General features: G+C 46.9%; 1 protein-coding gene across 1 annotated transcript in view; it reads right to left on the bottom strand.

The window, feature by feature from the left end:
• The window catches only part of LOC139280803 (adiponectin receptor protein 2), a 128,253-nt gene extending 124,512 nt beyond the window's left edge, over positions 1–3,741 (bottom strand). Inside the window, exon 1 of the mRNA XM_070900513.1 lies at positions 3,581–3,741. The gene's annotated coding sequence lies outside the window, so the exon portion shown is untranslated. The remainder of the gene's footprint in view (positions 1–3,580) is intronic.
• Positions 3,742–15,779: the final 12,038 nt, after the last annotated feature.

A 15,779-nucleotide genomic window follows, 5' to 3' on the forward strand; every position in this document is an offset into this window, starting at 1 on the left:
TTAAAGTGAGCACTAACATATCTGCATTTTAAAACTTAAGTACACAATGAATAACTGGTCATTTGCCTCTACACTTCCTCACAGCTGCACATGTAGTCTTTGAACCAAAAGGATAACTACCATTTATTTCTAACATTACCAACATGAGTCTTGAATTTCACCAGCCTAAAATATGTCGATAGCAAAAGGATAACAATGGTGCTTTATACATCAATGCTGACAGATTTTTATCCCGTCACTTGAAATAAACTTGTCTCCATATTCAAGTGTATGCACAACATACAGATGTGGAATACAAATGCAGTGTTAAAACTGGAAGTCAACGGCTAAAAAAAAAAGCTCTCTTCGGTTTTTGAAAGCCTGATACCAGGTATGTTAAGCAATAGTACACAATGTATGCTAGTTACTAAAGAACAGAATGATTCAAACACACGATTCGTGTATGCCACGGCCACAATTATTTTTCTTTAAATCTGAAGCGCACATTTACAAATGCACAACGAACAAACAACTGGCTTGTCACGAACTCTCGTTTTGAATGGCACATTTGATTCAACACATAATTTGCTGATTTTGATGAAATTATACATTGTAATTCATTTAATGTGATTACCTAAAGCAAATGCCACTATAATAGAGGAGATTCTTATTCTGATTAAAATTAATTAGCTTAAACCCAGCTATGATCTTATTTAATGTTGGAGCAGGCTCAAGGGGCCAAATGGCATACTCCTGTTCCAAATTCTTGTAACTTAAGCCTAATAGTCTCTACAATTTCACTTGTGGATTTGGTAGTTCTATTTTTGGGGGTACATATATAACAAAGGAATGTTTAGGAAGAGTCATAGGCAGTCCCTCAAAACGAGGATGACTTGCTTCCACGCCGAAAAAGGATGAGTTCACAGGTGTTTCAATGAAGGACCTAATATTCTGGATCCCAAACTACAACTTGAAGGGTGGAAGATGCCTGTGCGCGGATTTTTTTTTTTTTTAATAAACGTGTGGTGGCTGTTGCACCCCAGCCACCGCATGGGCTTGACAGAGCTAGGTCTTGGTCCAGTGGCAAGGGTTAACCAAGACGACTGGAGACCAGTTCTACTGCACGGACCTAGTGCGCACACATATCGCAGTGTGGGCTGGCCTGTGCTGCCCCTGGGCCCTCGCCTCTTCTGGGCCCCGAACTCAAATATTATACAACTAGATTAAGCAAATCATCCATTGTATATTCACTCTAAGAAAAGTAAAGTAATCACTGATCATAGCACTGTTGGACATAATGGGCTAAGCATTACAGTCAATTCAGCTTCTCTGAAATGATTCAATACATTTCTCTTTCAAGATTAATGATAAAACTTATGCACAGCAAGCTATTTCGAACTTCTGATACAAAACACATGAACTGGAAGTTGGTGCAAGCACAACTCAAAGATTTATAACTTTTTCAATTGTGTCGTAAAGCAACACACATTGGCATCCATGTGCATACCTAAAATTTCTCAACCATTGATTAATAGCAAATTTCTTGCTTGGGCCAATGTTAATGGGCGTCTATTTTGGATTCTGCATTGTGAACTTAGCAGGAAGTGTTGACATGTGGATAGGGTCAGTGTCAGCTTTGATGCACCTCCCCACCATGGTTAAATAACTTGCTGACATGTACCATCTCAGCTGAGGAACTGCCATATCAATGAGGTTCTGGAAGGCTGCATGCTCTGGAAATATAGTGAACAGGGAGGAGGATAATGATAGACTTTAACAGACAGGCTGGTGAAATGGACAGACAAGTGGCAGATGAAATTTAACGTAGAAAAATGCAAAGTGCTACTTTTTGGGAGGAAGAACGAGGAGGGGCAATCCTAAAGGGGAGTGCAGGAACAGAGCGTATACGTGCACAAATTGTTGAAGGTGGCAGGGCAGGTTGAGAAAGTGGTTAAAAAAGCATACAGGATCCTGGGCTTCATTAATAGAGGTCTAGAGTACAAAAGCAAGGCCTTTATAAAACACTGGTTAAGCCTCAACTGAAGTGGCCAATTCTGGGCATCACACTTTAGGATGGATGTGAAGACCTTAGAGAGGTTGCAGAAAAGATTTACAAGAATAGTTCCAGGGATGAGGGACTTCAGTTACATTGATAGTCTAGAGAAGCTGGGGTTGTTCTCCTTGAAGCAGAAGATTGAGAGGAGATTTGATAAGAGGTGTTCAAAATCATGTTTGGTCTAGGCAGGCTGGAAAGAGAGAAACTGTTCCCATTGGGGGAAGGGTCACGAACCAGAGAAGACAGATTTAAGGTGATCAGCAGAAGAACCAAAGGAGACATGAGGAAAAACTTTGTTTTTTTTTTTAAAAACACAGCGAGTGGTTAGGATCTGGAATGCACTGCCTGAAAGGGTGGTGAAGGCAGATTCAATGGTGGCTTTCAAAAGGGAATTAGATACGTACTTGAAGGAAAACATTTGCAGAACTACGGGGGAAAAGGGCAGAGGAGTGGGACTTGCAGAGAGCTGGCACAGGCTCAAGAGGCCGAATGACGACCTTCTGTGCTGTAACCATTCTATGATTCTATGAACTGGACCCATCCCGACCCCTCCGATGTGAGTCACTGGTTACTAAGATGACTGGAGATAATTGGACAACAGTGCATCAATTCCAATGCCATCAATTACACTGGAATGTTTACAACCTTACAACATTTAAAAGTTGCATACTTTCACAGCTCAATTAGACTACTGATATAGAGTTTGGATTTTTAAAGAGTAGACTTAAAGATTAGCATTGACATAGCATCTTTCACAACCACCAGACATCTCAAAGCACTTTACAGACACTGAAGTACTTTTTTTTGGTCAGTCATTGTTGTAATATGGGAAACACAGCAGCCAACTTGCGCACAGCAAACTCTTAGAAACAGTAATATGATAATGACCAGATAATCTGTTTTTGTTATGTTGATTAAGGGATAAATATTGGCCAGGACAATAATGACACTTTCATTTTAAAGCCACTGCAACACACAAACCTTAAATATGTCACTAACTTCTGCATCTGTGCCACCCCATAGCTTCTATTTATAACATGTATTTATTTTCTTTTTGCTTGGTCTCGCTCCCCATCGTCAGATTCTCAAAGTCTCAAATTTAACGACCAAGAATTAGTGTCTCTGCATGTACCCATGTGGCAACGTTGCAGATGCACATGGGACATCTGTTGTTTGACATTCCTAGTTTACCAGTGTCCCCGTTCTGTTGTTCCCCCACACACACACCCCACAACACCTCTCCCACATACCACCACCCTCCCTCCCTTCTCTTCCCCCCCGGTCACCAGCAACAACCAACACACGATTTCTCGCTCGAGCTTCCCTTGTCAGTTGGTTCTCTCGCTCTTCCTCCCCGCCCGTCAGTTGGTGTGCTCACTCGCACGCGCTGCCCCCGTGCCCGTTAGCTATCTCAGACCGTTTGACCTCGGCAACAATGAATCCCTCTCGTTCCCGTTTCGTACTAATCTCATCTACCAGATGGAAGCGTCAATGCGGTTACGCCGGCTACTCGTAATTACTAACACAATTGGCTGTTAACATTACCTGTCCGATATGGAGGCAGCTAATTATCTTTATGTTCCACTTCCTTTAAAACAGAAGAAACAACCACAACCCGTCACTGTTCTGTATCCTTATCTTTTTTGGTTTGACTAGGTTGCTCCTCAGCGTCAGACATCTCCTGAGCAGCTCGTGACCAATCGGAATGCGCCGTTGGCGCCACGAGCTACATCACTTCCGGCGAGCGGCTGGAGGGAGAGGAAGTCGTGTTGGCTGTGTGAGCTTTCTGGGAGCTGAAGTTCCAGATGTGTTAGTAAACATTGTAATGGTTTCTCCTATTAACAACACAGCCAGTGGATTCTTAATTTTTGTTTCACAAAACACATAGCATTGTGTTTACTTAAAAGGAAGATGGGAAGAGCACCAATCCAGAAAACTAGTCAAAGTTGCCAACAGATCCAAAGAAGCCCCAAAAAAGTTGACAACTCAAGAACAGGCTTGAGGTGTGAAAACAAGTAGTTACACGGGTTTTGGAATATAAATAGTAAACATTCATAATATTCCTCTGCCTTCCCCAAGATTCTCCTCTGCCTTCATCCTGAACCTGTGGCATCATTAGTTTCACTCATCTACCCTCATGCAATCTCTGAGCTCTTATTCACAAAACCCACTCCCTGCTCACTTAACCCCATTCCTACTAAACTGCTGACCACACAACTTCCTTTCCTGACCCCCATGCTATCTGACATTGAAAATGGAACCTTCTCCTCTGTCATCCCTCCTTGTTATTATGTTCAGAATAACTCCACAAGACTGTTGTAAGCACAAACCATTGTGACCTTGGTCTCTTTAATGTAACTCCAAAGTGGGGAAAGCAGCATGATGGATTGCCTTTTATACCTGATTGCTCAGGGTGTGCAGGTGACTCTTAGGTCTCCCACAGGTGTGCCCCTGGTGGCAAGGCTTACACACTGGTAAGGTTTGCATACATAACATCACTCCCCCCTAAAAGTCTTATGTACAAGTTATTTACAGGTTGAGGCAATCTGGTACTCTGCGTTCCCGGGTCGATCGCCTGATTTGAAGTCCTGGCATGGGTGAGTTGGTCGGATCATTGCTGCACGGCAGCACGGCTGGTCTGATTGGACTGTCGAGCTTGGTGGGTTCATCCTCGTGGTTGACAGCGAGGTCGATTGCTGGTTGGCTGTGTGTTGGTGGATCATAGATGGTAAAGTCTTCTTCAAACTGTTCTTGGTTGTCAGTGAATCGCAGTTTGGTCTGATCCAAGTGCTTTCTGCACGTTTGCCCATTCAACAGTTTAACAACAAACACTCTAATCCCTTCCTTGGCTAAAACAGTGCCGGCAATCCATTTGGGACCATGACCGTAATTGAGAACAAACACAGGATCCTTAACCTCAATGTCACGCGATACAGCCGCACGATCGTGGTACACGTTATGCCGGTGCCGCCGGGTTTCTACGTGATCATTGAGATCTGGGTGGACTAAGGAGAGCCTGGTTTTGAGTGCTCTCTTCATTAACAATTCTGCAGGGGGGACCCTGGTGAGCGAGTGGGGGCGCATCCGGTAGCTGAGCAGGACCCAAGATAACCAGGTCTGCAAGGAGCCGTCCGTTACGCTTTTCAAGCTCTGCTTGATGGTTTGAACTGCCCATTCCGCCTGACCATTGGATGCAGGCTTAAATGGGGCAGATCTGACATGCTTAATGGCATTGCGGGTCATGAACTCATTGAATTCTGAGCTGGTGAAACACGGTCCATTGTCACTAACAAGGACATGGCCCTGAGGCTTTCAATGGTGGCAGTGGACGTACATGACGACATTATTATACATTCAATTCATTTAGAGTAAGTGTCCACTGCTACTAGAAACATCTTTCCTAGAAAAGGGCCAGCAAAATCTACGTGGTCCCTGGATCACGGTTTGGAGGGCCATGACCACAGGCTCAGTAGGGCCTCCCTGAGTGCGTTGCTCAACTGTGAGCAAGTGTTGCATGATTCCAATTCGGAGTCAATGCTGGGCCACTAAACGTGCAACCTGTGATAGCCTTCATCATGACTATGCCTGGGTGGGCACTGCGTAGGTCGCATATAAACGTTTCCCTGCCTTTTTTTGGCAAAACCACGCGATTTCCCCCATAGGAGACAATCCAATTGGATGGACAATTCATCCTTACGTCAGTGGAACAGCTTAATTTCATCTTGCATTTTCCCAGGAACCGCCGACCAGCTCCCATTAAGGATGCAGCTTTTTAACTAGTGATAGCACAGGGTCTTGGCTAGTCCAGCTCCTGATCTGGCGAGCCGTGACGGGTGACCCCTTGCTCTCTGTAAAGTCCTGTCCTCTCAGTACAGATTCACACGAGGCATGTAGTGAAGTCAAGGTCACTCTGGACCTGCACCTTTATTTCACAGCTCTGGAATGCTGCACTTGCCTGAGACCTGTCCTTATATACCTGTCTCTTGCAAGTGCACCCCTGGTGGTAAGGTATGCTGGTGGTTACAGGTCATATCTTATTACGGTCATGTATAGCATGTTAGGATACAGTTATATATAATAATGTAAGATACATGACACTCTCAAAAGCATCCATTACCAGAAGCAAGTCTGCGGGTTTCGCCATTTCCACCCCAGTGGTGGGCAATGGTGCCGACTGAGGGCATCAGCGCAGTTCTCGGTGCCTGGTCTGTGGTGGATTACATAGTCATACGCAGACAATGTTAGCACACATCTTTGGATGTGGGACGAAGCATTGGTGTTGATACCTTTGCTTTCTGAGAGCAGTGAAGAAAGCGGTTTGTGATCGGTTTTGAGCTTGAACCGGAGACCAAATAGTTTTGGTGCATTTTCTTAACCCCGTATGCACACGCTAACACTTCTTTCTCAACCATACTGTAGGCTCTTTCAGCCTTGGATAAACTTCTGGACACTTGTACAACCGGTTGGAGTTTGCCTAACACACTTGCTTGCTGTAACACACAACCGACCCCATATGATGACGCATCACAAGCTAGTAATAAACGTTTACATGGGTCATACAATACAATTAACTTGTTGGAGCACAGCATGTTTCTGGCGTTATTAAAGGATGTCTCTTGAGATTTACCCCAAACCCAGTCATCACCCTTGCGTAGCAATAAATGCAAGGGTTCCAGCAAAGTGCTCAACCCCGGTAGAAAGTTACCAAAATAGTTGAGGAGTCCCAGGAATGAATGCAGCTCCATCACATTCTGTGGTCTGGGTACATTCTTGATGGCCTCCGTCTTGGAGTCCGTGGGTCTGATGCCGTCTGCCGCAATCTTTCTCCCCAGAAATTCGGCCTCTGGAAAACACACTTGGAGCGTTTCAGCCTGAATCCCACTCTGTCCGGTCACTTTCAAACCTCTTCCATGTTGTGCAAGTGTTAGGTAGTGTTGCGACCAGTGATCAAGATGTCGTCTTGGAACACCACGGTGCATAGAACTGATTTCAGCTGACTCTCCATGTTCCTCTGGAAGATGGCCGCAGCCAAGCGAATCCCAAAGATGCATCTGTGGTTCACGAACAGTCCTTTGTGCGTGTTGATGCACATCAATTTCTTTGACGGTTCAGCCAGCTCCTGTGTCATGTCAGCAGAGGTTAGATCTTCCCCCAGATAGCGTGTGAATAAGTCCTCTGCTTTAGGTAGTGGGTACTGGTCCTGTAATGAGACTCAGTTGATCGTTACCTTGTAATCCGCACAGATTCTGACCGTCCTATCGCTCTTTAGCACCAGCACGATTGGACTGACCCACTCATTGAACTCGACTGACGATATGATTCCCTCTCGTTGAAGTCTGTCCAGCTCGATCTCGACTTTCTCTCACATCATATATGGGACTGCTCGGGCCTTGTGATGAACGGGCCGTTCCCCAAGAACAAGATGGATCTGCACTTTGGCGCCTGTGAAGTTGCCGATGTTTGGCTCAAATAACGCCGGGAATTTGTTTAGCACCTGGGCACACAAGGCGTCATCCACCGAAGACAATGCTTTGATGTCGTCCCAGTTCCATCGGATCTTTCCTAGCCAGTTTCTGCCTAACAGCGTTGGGCCATTGCCTGGTACAATCCATAGTGGTAAATCATGCACCATTCCGTCATACGATACTTTCACTGCCGCACTGTCGATAACAGGTATGAGTTCTTTGGTGTAAGTGCACAGCGTTGTGTGAATCGGGCTCAGTTTTGGCCTCTGTGCCTTGTTACCCCACAGTTTCTCAAAAGCCTTCTGGCTCATGATTGATTGACTCGCCCCCGTGTCCAATTCCATGGAGACTGGAATGCCATTAAGTTTAAATTTTAACATTATTGGAGGGCTTTTGGTGGTGAAGGTGTGTACCCCATACACTTCGTCTTCATCCTCAGGTTGAGTTGCCTCTCCTGCTCATTCAGCGTGATCCACACTGGATCAGTTGTCCTCTGCTGACTCTGCCACGTGGTGAGTCAGAGGTCATTTGCACATTCGCTTGAGGTGCCCCATTGTTCCATAGTCATTGCATACATAGTGCTTGAATCGACATTGATGGGCTCTATGACTGCCCCTGCAGCACCAAAGTGGTGTTAATGGATACGCATTTGTCATGTATTCAACTGTCATTGTAATCTATGTATAAACTGACCTAAGTTGTACACCGTGAGAACACTGACCACTAGGTGGGAGACACTCCTAACCTGGACCTTCAGGTATAAAAAGGGAAGCTTCACCCATCTTCATCACTTGAGTGCTAAGGAATAAAGGACAGGTCACAGACTGACCTTCTCTCAAGCATGGGTCTCGTGTGCATTTATACTGTGTAGTAAGGACGTATCAATGGCGACAAGAAACTGGGATTTAAACCACGCGAGCATGGCCACTAGCAGAACAGACGAGAGGTACTGTGTTTAGGAATGGTTGGGACAGAGATTCAACATTGTTAAAGCAGCACACAGTTCTCCAGGCAGACAAGGGCAGTCAGGCATGCCCCAACATGTAGTCGAACCCAGAGGGGGAGTTCGACAGAGACAATGGCAAGCTGAACAGCAATTCACGCCATTGCAAGGGACAATGCGGCCAGTAATGGGGCCATCGACACCTGTTAATGGTGCACTCAAGGACAATAACAGGGGCAGTCAGGGACGATCGACTGGCAAGGGACCTTTTGTTTCAAACCGCAACTCATGCTGGAGGCGTACATTCAGCCGGAGTTTGCAGAGGTGAGCAAAATACCTGCAGAAATTGCAGAAATGGACACTGGGGGAAATCGCTGGAAGCTGAAGTTCAGCGAGTTCATGTGGAGCATGTATACAGTTCATACACCAGGATGCCACCGATAATGATGAAAGTGCTCCTCAATGGCATCCCAGTATCAATGGAGTTAGACACGGGTGCCAAACAGTTCGAAAAGTTGTGGGCATCCAAGGCCAGGAGGCCAAAATTATCGCCGATTGACGCACAGCTACGGACTTACACAAAGCAGATCATTCCAGTGCTAGGCAGTGCCACGGTAGTCATGACCCACAAAGATTCGGAGAACAGGTTGCCACTCTGGATTGTCCCAGGGGACGGTCCCGCACTACTGGGGAGGAGTTGGCTTGCTGTCATGAACTGGAAATGGGGCGATGTCAATGCAATTTCCTCTGTGGAGCGAGTATCATGCCCACAGGTCCTGGACAAATTTGACTCATTATTTCAACCCGGCATTGGCACTTTCATGGGGGCCAAGGTAGTGATTCACATAAACCCGGACGCCAGACCAGTACACCACAAGGCCAGAGCGGTGCCGTACGTGATGCGGGAAAAGATAGAAGGTGAATTGGACCGCCTGTTGAGGGAAGGCATCATCTCGCCAGTCGAATTCAGTGACTGGGCGAGCCCGATTGTGCCGGTGCTCAAGGCGGATGGGTCGGTCAGGATATGTGGCGATTACAAGGCCACCATCAATCGGGTGTCACTCCAAGACCAGTACCCGCTACCGAGAGCGGAGGACCTCTTTGCGACGCTATCCGGTGGCAAACTTTTTTCAAAATTGGACCTGACCTCAGCTTACATGACCCAGGAGCTGGCGAGTGAGTCGAAGAAGCTGACCACCATCACGACACACAAGGGGTTGTTTGAGTACAACAGATGTCCGTTCGGGATTCGCTCGGCCGCCGCGTACTTCCAACGAAATATGGAAAGCCTCCTCAAGTCGATTCCAGGGACGGTGGTTTTTCAGGACGACATCCTCATTACAGGTTACGATACTGAAGCACACCTCCACAACCTGGAGGAGGTGCTACGCAGACTGGATGGACCGGGTAGGTCTGCGACTGAAAAAGGCGAAGTGCATCTTCCTAGCTCCAGAGGTAGAATTCCTGGGGATGAGGGTAGCAACAGACGGGATCAGATCTACTGCATCCAAGATGGAAGCGATCCAGAGAGCACCCAGACCCCGTAACACGATGGAGCTGCGTTCGTTCCTGGGGCTCCTGAACTATTTTGGTAACTTTCTTCCCAAATTGAGCACGCTGCTAGAACCGCTACATGTGCTCCTACGCAAAGGTCGTGAATGGGTCTGGGGGGACAGCCAGGAAAGGGCTTTTAATAGAGCATGCAATTTGTTATGTTCCAACAATCTGTTAACGCTATATGATCCATGTAAGAAACTTGTGTTAACGTGCGATGCGTCGTCCTATGGTGTCGGGTGTGTGTTGCAGCATGTCAATGCCAAGGGTCAGTTACAGCCGGTAGCTTATGCCTCCAGGAGTCTATCCCAGGCAGAAAGGGGCTACGGGATGGTAGAAAAGGAGGCGCTCGCATGTGTATATGCGGTAAAGAAAATGCACCAGTACCTGTTTGGCAGGAAATTTGAGCTGGAGACAGATCACAAACCGCTAACGTCGCTTTTGGCCGACAACAAGGCCATAAATGCAAACGCATCGGCCCGCATACAGAGGTGGGCACTCACGTTAGCTGCCTATGACTACACAATTCGGCACAGACCGAGCACCGAAAACTGCGCCGATGCACTCAGCAGGCTCCCACTAGCCACCACTGAGGGGGCTACCGAGCATGGTGCTGAGATGGTCATGGCTGTTGAAGCTTTCGGAAGCGAAGGCTCACCCGTGACAGCCCGTCAGATTAAAGTCTGGACAAATAGAGACCCGCTATTGTTTCTAGTCAAGAAATGTGTCCTGAATGGGGACTGGGCAGCCACGTACAGGGCATGCCGAGAAATTTAAACCATTTCACAGGCGCAAGGGTGAACTCTCGATTCAGGCCGATTGCCTACTGTGGGGAAACCGCGTAGTCATGCCCCAGATGGGCAGAGAGGTGTTCATCAGAGAACTCCACAATGTCACGATGAAGGCAATTGCCAGGTCACACGTTTGGTGGCCAGGGATAGATACAGATCTGGAACTTTGTGTTCGCAGGTGCAACACGTGTGCCCAGCTGGGCCATGGGAAGCCCCACTTAGCCCCTGGCCATGGCCCACCAAGCCTTGGTCACGCATCCATGTGGACTACGCAGGTCCTTTCATGGGGAAAATGTTTTTGGTTGCAGTAGACGCCTACTCCAAATGGATCGAGTGTGACATTTTAAATTCAAGCACATCCTCTGCCACGATAGAAAGTCTACGGACAATGTTCGCCGCCCACGGTCTACCGGACATCTTGGTCAGCGACAATGGCCCGTGCTTTACAAGCACTGAATTCCCGGGCTTCATGGCAGGCAATGGAATTAACCATGTTAGAATGGCACCATTCAAGCTGGCCTCAAACGGCCAGGCAGAACGAGCAATGCAGATAATCAAACAGGGGATGCTCAGATTCCAAGGGGGTTCCCTACAAACCCGCTTATCACGCCTCCTGTTGGCCTATAGATCCCGACCACACTCGCCCACAGGGGTTCCACCCGCAGAGCTACTAATGAAAAGGACGCTCAAAACCCGATTATCCCTTATACACCCCACCATGAAAGAAATTGTCGAGAGCAGGCGCCAGTCACAATATCACTACCATGACAGGAATGCGAGGGCGCGATGTATTGATGTAAATGATCCTGTTTTTGTCCTCAACTACGCTGCAGGGCCCAAATGGCTCGCAGGCACTGTGGTTGCCAAAGAGGGAAATAGGATTCTGGTAATTAAACTTACAAATGGACAAATCTGCCGCAAACATGTGGATCAAACAAAAAGGAGGTTCAGCAACCCGATAGAAGAAGCAGAGGAAGAACACGATATAGAGTTCACTCTACCACAGGTGACCGAACACCGGAACCAAGTGGAGGAGAGCCCAGTCACTGTGGGCAGTCCGGACAGACCTGAGGCACCGCAAACAGCAGACACTCAGGCCAGCGCCCAACAACCGGAGCCCCAACTCAGGCGCTCTACAAGGGAGCGTAAACCACTAGAGAGACTCAACCTGTGATCCCAATAAGACTTTGGGGGGGAGGTGATGTCATGTATTCAATTGTCATTGTAATCCATGTATAAACTGACCTAAGTTGTACACCGTGAGAACACTGACCACTAGGTGGGAGACACTCCTAACCTGGACCTTCAGGTATAAAAGGGGAAGCTCCACCCATCTTCATCACTTGAGTGCTAAGGAATAAAGGACAGGTCACAGACTGACCTTCTCTCAAGCATGGGCCTCGTGTGCATTTATACTGTGTAGTAAGGACGTATCAGCATTCACACCCCACAGCGGCCTCCGAGTCACCCTAGGCCTGGCCTCTGCGGTTATGTAGGCTTTGCCATGTACAGTTCTGCCTGTGCATTATTTTATGCACAATACTTGCCGGTGAGTTTCGATGCTGTGAAGATATCTGTTCCATGTTGTCGCTCGTGGATATGAAAGCCTGGGCTATCGTGATGGCCTTGCTCTGATCTAGGGATTCGTCAGACAGCAGTTTGCGAAGAATGACCTCGTGGCCGGTTCCAAGCACGAAAAAGTCCCGCAACATTTCTCCCAATGATCCGGCAAATTCGTACTGCCCCGCAAGGCGTCTTAGGTCGGTGACAAAGCTCGCCACATTCTGGCCCTCGGAGTGATGGTGCGTGTAAAAGCGATACCTGGCTAATAGGATGCTGTCCTTCGGCTTGAGGTGTTCCCGAACCAGCGTGCACAGCTCTGTGTAAGTTTTGTCCGTTGGTTTGACCGGTGCCAGCAGATTTTTGATGAGGCCATATATCGAAGACCCACATACGGTGAGGAGAATCGCCCTGCGATTGACCACCGTATCAGCCATGTCCAGCTTGTTGGCCACGAAGTTCTGGTCGAGACGCTCAACGAAGGCTTCTCAATCATCACCCTCAACAAATTGCTCAAGAATACCAACAGTAGCCATTACCGCGTGAAGGTTCGTGATCTGTATCTCGTCGCCAATTATTATGTTCAGAATAGCTCCACAAGACTGTGTTGTAAGCTCAAACCATTGTGACCTTGGTCTCTTTAATTTAACTCCAAAGTGGGGAAGCAGCATGGTGGATTGCCTTTTATACCTGCTTGCCCAGGGTGTGCAGGTGACCCTTAGGTCTCCCACAGGTATGCCCCCTGGTGGAAAGTCTTACACGTTGGGGAGGTTTGCATAAATAACACTTGTCATCTTCCCTTTCAAAATAACCGTCATTTTCTTTCTCTTCAAAAAATCCATCCTCGTCCTTGCAGACTACCACCCATGTCCAACTTCCCTTTCCTCTCCAAACTCCTTGAACGTGCTGCCGCTTCCAAAATCCATGCCCATCTTTCCCACAACTTCATGTTTGAATTTTTCCAATCAGGTTTCTGCCTCTGCCACAGCGATGAAACAATCCTAATTAAAGTCACAAATGACATCCTGTAACTATGATGCATTTTCACTCTTCATCCTCTTCAATGACTCTGAGGCCGTTGACCACACTATTTTCTTACATTGTCACGACACTTTTGTCTCGCTCAGTGGCATTGCCCTTGCTTGGTTCCACCCTTATCTATTCAATCCGAGCCAGAGCATTTTCAGCAATGGCTTCTCTTCCCGCCACTGCACCGTTACCTCTGGAGTGCCCCACGATCTATTCTTGGCCCCTTCCTCTTCCTCAACTACATGTTGCCTTTTGGCAACAATATTTATAGGGTCACCTTCCATATATACACAGACAGTATTCATCTCTAGGGACATAGCAACATAGGAACAGGAGTTGATCATTTTGCCGCTCAAGCCTGCTGTGCCATTCAATGAGATGGCTGATCTGTGACCTAACTCCATATATCTGCCTTTACCCCATATCCTTTAACACCTTTGGTTAACAAAAATCAATCAATCTCAGATTTTAAATTAACAATTGACCTAGTATCAATTATGGAAGAGAGTTCCTAACTTCTACCGCCCTTTGCATGTAGAAGTGTTTCCCAAAACAAGCACTCTACTCGGAGCTCCAACATGGCAAGCAGGCCCCAGGTGGGCAGAGGAAACGCTTCAAGGACATCCTCAAAGCCTCCTTGAAAAAATGTAACACCCCCATCGATACCTGGGAATCATGTCCCAAGATCGCCCAAAGTGGAGGAAAAGCATCCGGAAAGGCGCTGAACACCTCAAGTCTCTTCGGCGAGAGCAAGCTGAAGCCAAGCATCGACAGCGGAAGCAGTGCGCGGCAACCCAGGCACCCCACCCACCCGTTCCTTCAACCACCATTTGCCCCACCTGTGACAGAGACTGCAGGCCCCGCATTGGACTCTTCAGTCACCTGAGAACTCATTTTTAGTGTGGAAGCAAGTCATCCTCAACTCCGAGGGACTGCCTATGCTGATGATGTTTCCTAACTTCATTCCTGAAAGGCCTAGCTCTAAATTTTAGGCTATGTCCCCCAGTCCTAGACTCCCTAACCAGCGGAAATAGTTTCTCACATCTACCCTATCATATCCCCTTAATATTTTGGAAACTTAGATCAAATCACCCTTTAATCTTGTAAATTCCACAGAATACAACCCTAGTTCATGTAATCTCTCCTTGTACTTGAACCCTTGGAGTTTAGGTATCATTCTGGTAAATCTATGCTGCACTCCCACCACTATATCTTTCCTAAGGTATGCCCAGAACTGTTTGCAGTACTCCAGGTGTAGTCTAACTAGGGCTTTGCATAGCTGTAGAATAACTTCTATCCTCTTGTATTCTAGTCCTCTAGATATACAGACCAACATTCCATTAGCCTTTTGATTATTTTCTGTTCCTGTCCATGACATTTTAAAGATCTATGTACATAGACCTCGAAGTCTCTTTGGAACTCCATTGTTTCTAACTTTTCGCCACTCTGATCTATCCATTTTAGGTCCAAAGTGGATGACCTCATGCTTGCCTATATTGCAATCCATTTTGCCACAGTTTTGCCCATTCACTTAATCTATTAATATCACTCTGTAATTTTATGCATCCATCTACACTACTTACAACAGCACCTATCTTTGTGTCATCGGCAAACTTCGTGACTCTCCATTCCATCACCTAAGTTGTTAATAAATATGAAGAATACTTGAGGTCTCAACACAGATGCCTGTGGGACACCACTAGTCACATCCTGCCAACTAGAGTACCTGCCCATTATCCCTACTCTCTGTCGCCTACCGCTCAGCCAATTTTCTAACCAGTTCAATAATTTGCATTCAATTCCCATGAGCTTCAACTTTAGCTAACAGTCTCTTATGAGGGACTTCATTTAATGCCTTCTGGAAGTCCATATAAATAACATCCATAGATATTCCCTGTCCACTACTTTAGTCACCTCTTCAAAGTATTCAATCAGGTTCGTCAGGCATGACCTACCCTTTACAAATCCATGCTGGCTCTCTCTGATCAGCTTAAAATTTTTAAGGTGTTCAGTCACTCTATCCTTACCTCTCCACCATCTCCCTTGAACCCTCCACTGTCTTTGTGTAGCCAGACTGCTTGACTGACATCTCTTCCTGGATGAGCCACAATTTCCTGCAGTGAAACCCTTGGAAGACCTAATCCATCATCATGAACTTCATATCCTCGCCATCATCTCCCTTCCCTTCATTGGGCACTGTCTCAGGTTGATCTAGACATTTTGCAACCTCAGCGTCCTACTTAACCCCAAGCTGATTTTCGAACCTCATATCCTTTCCTTCACAAAGACTGGCTACATCCACCTCCATAACATCGCCCGTCTCTGCCACAGCCTCGGGCCACCTCCTCCCAAAACACTCATCATGCCTTTGTCACCTCTAGACTCAACTTTTCCAATACTAC

This window comes from Pristiophorus japonicus, chromosome 15 (assembly GCF_044704955.1).
Source record: "Pristiophorus japonicus isolate sPriJap1 chromosome 15, sPriJap1.hap1, whole genome shotgun sequence".
Lineage (NCBI taxonomy): Eukaryota > Metazoa > Chordata > Chondrichthyes > Pristiophoridae > Pristiophorus > Pristiophorus japonicus.